Genomic DNA, 6,000 nt, shown 5'->3' on the forward strand with positions numbered 1-6,000 from the left:
TAGTTGTAGATGGACAACATACCTTTTTTTATTTGTTTATTTTTATGCCGTGCTGAGGATCAAACCCAGTGCCTCACATGTGCTAAGCAAGCGCTCTGCCACTGACCTATAGCCCCAGCCCTTGTCTTTTTCTTATAAATTCATAACAGTCATTTATATATAAGATATATACAGTTATAGATGGGTAGATGGATATATAGATAGATAGATAGATATATGTATACACACACACACACACACAAACAGATAGATAGAATAGATGTATATCCTGGATACTTTCCCTTTAACAGTTATATATGTTGAAAACATGTTATCCCAATTACAGCCTTTTAATTCTCTTCATGGTGACTTTTTGATTTTTTAATTATAACAAAGACTAATGTAACACTATTTTCACTTATGTTTGGTGTCTTCCTTGGTCCTATTTAAGAACACTTCCCTACCCCTAAAGACATTTATGTATTTTCTTGTTATCTCCCAAGGGCTTTAGGGTTCTGCCTTTCACAGTAGTTGTTGATCCAACTGGAGTAGGGTGTCTGTATTTGGTGTGAGGTAGGGGCAAAGTGTTATGAATGACAGAGACCCAATTCTCCCAGCACATTATTCAAAAGTTCAGTGTTTCCCTGCTGTTCCTGGATCACGTCTCTGACATACATTAAGTGTTCACAACTGTGTGGGGTTTCTTTGGGAAATCTCTCTATTTTTTTCTAGTCTGTTTTTCTAACTATGTGTTGCTATCATGGTCTCTTAACTAAAATAGCTTTATAATAAGTGTTGCTATCTGATAAGGCAAGTCACCCAAACGTGCTTTACTTTCTAAGTCATTTATGCTTTCATATAAATGTATTTTATTTTTTAAATTATGTTTTATTAAATGTATACACACATAAAAAAATGCACACATCTGAAGAGTAAAGTTCAATGAATGATCACAAACTGAACAAATCTCTAAAACTGCCAACCTGGCCAAGAAAGAGTAGGTGGAAGCCCATGAAAATGATGATATTGTTAAGACAAAAAAAAAATGGTTCAATAAATGCCCATGAAGAATGAAAGACTTTAGCAATCATCTCCCACTATACACAACTAAAAAACTTGATGAAATATATTAAACAACTCTTTTCAGGCACTGAACCACCACAGGCCACATAGGACAGATGTCCGAGAGAAGAGACACCCATAAGGTGACCCTAGGATCATGCCAGCTGACCCACCACGGACAGTTTCCTGCTGAAGCTCAGGGATGGCAAACACAGAGCCCAGCATTTTTACCAAATTTATGGAAGAGATATATAGTTTGAGGAAACTGAGACACCCAGAATTTGCAAGGCAAAGAACTGGAGAAGAGGAGGGAGAGAGAGATCCATCCAGAGGTTTCCAGAGGTCTTCACAAGGCCGAGTGAAGGAGATCGACACTGAATGGGGTAGAGTTCCACGAGGCTGGGGAAAGCAATAAGCCAAGCAATTCTGGAAATTCATGTAGAACTGGAAATAGTTCACGTTTACACTAACCAGAGTGGAGATGCACAAAATACATTGTATATAATATATATAGCTAAAGATATGGATGAATAGATAGTAGACAGACAGGTAGGTGGATAGATAATGATTCTATTGATTTTTATTTCTCTGGAGGACTCAGACATGTTCTCTGGAGAGCCTCTACACACATGGAGCTCTCCGAAACTCATTGTCTTAGTAGCAGAAATCAATCAACCTCCTACTGAAGGCTGTTCAGGAGGCACCTTAACCAAGCTTAAAATCAAGACTCAAAAGGATTCTACTAGGGCTGGGGTTGTGGCCTAGTATGTGTGAGGCACTGGGTTCGATTCTCAGCATCAAATATGAATAAATGAATAAAATAAAAGCCCATCAACAATTAAAAAAATTTTAAGAAAAAGGATTCTACTAGAACAAGGAACAAGGGCAACAAGTAGAAAACAGTAACAAATATGAGAGATACTAATTAATGCAACTGAATCAATAATAATATTAAATATCAATGCTCTAAATATGCCAATGAAAAGACAGCTATTATCAGAATGGATTTTTTTAAAACAAGACCCAAGTAAAAGTTGTCAACAAGAAACCTACTTTAAATATAGACAGCTTATCAATTAAAAGTAAAGAGCCAGGCACGGTGACACATGCCTATAATCCCAGCATGTGATTATAGGAGGCTGAGGCAGGAAGATCACCAGTTCAAAGCCAGCCTCAGCAATGGTGAGGCACTAAACAACTCAGTGAGACCTTGTCCCTAAATAAAATGCAAAATAGGGTTGGCTGGGGATGTGACTCAGTGGTTGAATGCCCCTGAGTTCAATCCCCGATATCATAAATAAATAAATAAATGGATGGTGGGGACTGGAGTGTGTAGCTTAGTGATAGAGCATGTGCTTAGCATTCATGAAGCTCTGGATTTGATCCCCAATGCAAAAAAAGGGGGTGGGGGACGGAAAAAGATATACCGTGCTAATGCAATCAAAAGAAAGAGGGAGTAGCTATATTAATTCTAGACAGAGCAGACTTCAGAGCAAGAAAATTTATTGGGGCAAAAAAGGAACATTACATAACAATAAAGGGGTAAATACTTTAAGAAGATATAATAGTCTTTAATGTATACGTGCCAAAACACAGAATGTCAAAATACAAAAGGCAAAAACTGATAGAACTGGAGGAAATAATAAATCAATCTACTATTACAGTCAGAGTCTTTAACACCCCTTCTATCAGAAATAACAAATTCAATAGGCAGAAAATTCATATAGAAAAAAATGGACTAAAGAGCACCATCCATCAACTGGATATATTTGACACCTATTGATTACTTCATCCAACAACAGCAGGTTGCACATTCTTCTCAAACTCACTCAAAACACTCATCAAAATATACTACATTTCAGTCCATAAGAAGAACAAACCTAGCTACTCAGGAGGCTGTAGCAGGAGGATCACAAATTTGAGGTCAACCCGGGGAACTTAGCAAGACTCTGCCTCAAAATAAAATGAAAAGGTCTGGGGACATAGTTCAGTGGTAGAGCACTAGCCTAGCATGTGCTAGGTCATTGATTCAATCCCCAGTACTGCCAGCACACACAGGCACATGCACAGGTACACACATGTATACACATTCACACACATTTCTTTGTTGTTTTAAAAGAACTGAAATCAGAGAAGGTGTCGTGGTTCATACCTGTAATCCCACAAACTTGAAAGACTGAGGTTGGAGCATCACAAGTTTGAGTCCAACCTTCGCAACTTAGCAAGACCCTCAGCAACTTAGCAAGACCCAGTATCAAAATAAAAATTTAAAAGGACTGTGAGTGTAGCTCGGAGGTAAAGAAGCCCTAAATTCAATCCTCCATACCCCAAAATAAAAAGAATAATAAAAAAGAATAGAAACCATACAGCATCTGTCAGAACACAATGGAATTGAACTAGATATAAATAACAGAATGAGAGCCCTTATTTGCTTGCATAATTAATAACACATCTCTTAATAATACATGGGTCAAAGAAGAAATCTTAAGAAAAAATTTAAAATACTTTCAATTATAGGAAAGGAGAATACAACTTATCAAAATATGTGAGATGCAGCAAAAGCAATGTTTAGAGGGAAATTTTTAATTATTTTATGCCTATATTAGAAAGGAAATAGGACTAAATTAATAAGCTGAGCTTCCACTTTGAAAGCTGGAAAAAGATGAGTAAGTTAGATCCAATGTAAGCAGAAAAAAAGAAATAGTAAAAATTATAGAAGCCAATGAAGTTGGGCTGGGGTTGTGGCTCAGTGGCAGAATACTTGCCTAGCATGTGTGAGACACTGGGTTTGATTCTCAGCACCACATATAAATAAATAAAATAAAGGCCTGTTGACAACTAAAAAAGTATTTTTTTTAAAAAAAAGAAGTCAATGAAATTAAAAAACAGGAAACTAAAGAGGAAAAATCAATAAAACCAAAAGCAAGATTAATAAAATCAATTACGCTCTAACCAGACTGAGAAAAAAAAGAGGGAAGATATAAATTTTACTAACATCAGAAAAGAAAGAGGAGAATATCACTACATATCTCATGGACTTAAAAAATTGAAAAGAAATATTATGAACAACTCAGTGTCTACAAATCTGATAACCTTTATGAAATGCACCAGTTACCTGAAGCACAATCTGCTAAAACTCACACAAGAAGAAATGGAAAATGTAAATAGGCATATTCAGATTTTTTTAAGCCCCAAACAAAACAAAACAAAACAAAAATCCTCAAAATGGATCATAGACCTTGATGTAAAATGGTAAACTTCTTACAGAATAAGATAGGAAAAAACTAAGATGACCTTGGGTATGGCAATTACTTATATAAAACACCAAGGGCACAATTCATGAAAGAATGAATAAGCTGGGTGTCATTAAAACTACAAACTTGTGCTCTGCCAAAGGGAATTTCTAAGAGCTGGGCATGGTGGCACATGCTTGTAATCCCAGCAATTCAGTAGGCTGAGGCAGGAGGATTTTAAGTTCCAAGCTAGCCTCAGCAAATTAGGAAGATCCTCAACAATTTATCAAGAAGTTCATGTAGAGCTGAAAACTCAGTAAGACCCTGTCTCAAAAATTATAGAAGCTAATGAAAAGGACTGGGGATGTATTTCAGTGGTAAAGCACCCCAGGTTCAATTCCTAGTACCAAGTGGTGGTGGGATAAGGAGAGTGGGGGAGGGGGAGGGGGAGAGGGAGGGGGAGGGTGTCTAGAATGAAAAGACAAGCCATAGAGTGGGAGAAATTTTTGCAAAAGAACATCTAATAAAGGGTTATTATTAAAAATATATGAGGGGCTGGGGATGTGGCTCAAGCGGTAGCATGCTCGCCTGGCATGCATGAGGCCCGGATTTGATCCTCAGCACCACATACAAACAAAGATGTTGTATCCGCCGAAAAACTAAAAAGTAAATATTAAAATTCACTCTCTCTCTCTCTCTCTCTCTTAAAAAAATACATGAGGCACTTTTAAAACTAAGCAATAGGAAAATGAAAAACCCAATTAAAAATGGGCCAATAACTTTAACAGATACCTCACTGAAGAAGATGTATAGATGATAAGTAAGCACAGGGAAAAAGGTTCAACGTCATATGTCATTAGGACATTGAAAATGAAAATAGCACTGAAGTACCACTACACACCTATTAGAATGGCCCAAATCCAAAACTTAAAAATGCTGACAAGGATGTGGATCAATTGGAACTCTCATTCATTAATGGTGGGAATAAAAAGTGGTACAGCCTGATCAGAGGATGGTTTGGCAGTTCCTTAACAAAACTAAGCATACTCTTCCCATGTGATCTAGCAACCACACTCCTCAGGATACACTCAAACAAAATGAAAATGTATGTCCACTCAAAAACCTGCCCAAGGATGTTTATAGCAGTTCTGGTCATAATAGCCCAAAGTTAGAAGCAACCAAGATGTCCTCCTGGCAGGTTTATGGATCAATAAACTGTAGGACATCATGAAATATTACTCAGCACTAAGAAGAAATGAGCTATCAAGCCATGAAAAGGCATGCCTTGAGGTTAAATGCTTATTACCAAGTGAAAGGAGACAATCTGAAAAGTCTACATACGATTCCAACTAATATGATATTCTAGAAAAAGAGATGATAAAAAGATTAGTGGTTGCCAAGGGGACAGAAGGAGTGGTGAATAAGCAGAGCACAGACTTTAAGAGCATTTAAACTATTCTATATGCTAGTTCACAGAATAAACACTAAGAATGAACCATCATTTAACTTATAGATGCTAATGATGGGTCAGTATAGTTCATTAATTGTAACCAATGTACCTCTTTGTTTTGGAATGTTGGTAGGGAGGTTCTGCATGTGTAGAGGCAGAAAACTCTGCACTTTCTCCTCAGTTTTGCTGCAAATATAAACCTGCTCTAAATATGTATTAATTAAAAAGTATACTGATAAAATTTATTATAGATTAAAGTCTTCAGAATGAAACATC

The sequence above is a fragment of the Ictidomys tridecemlineatus genome, chromosome 3 (genome assembly GCF_052094955.1).
Source record: "Ictidomys tridecemlineatus isolate mIctTri1 chromosome 3, mIctTri1.hap1, whole genome shotgun sequence".
Classification (NCBI taxonomy): domain Eukaryota; kingdom Metazoa; phylum Chordata; class Mammalia; order Rodentia; family Sciuridae; genus Ictidomys; species Ictidomys tridecemlineatus.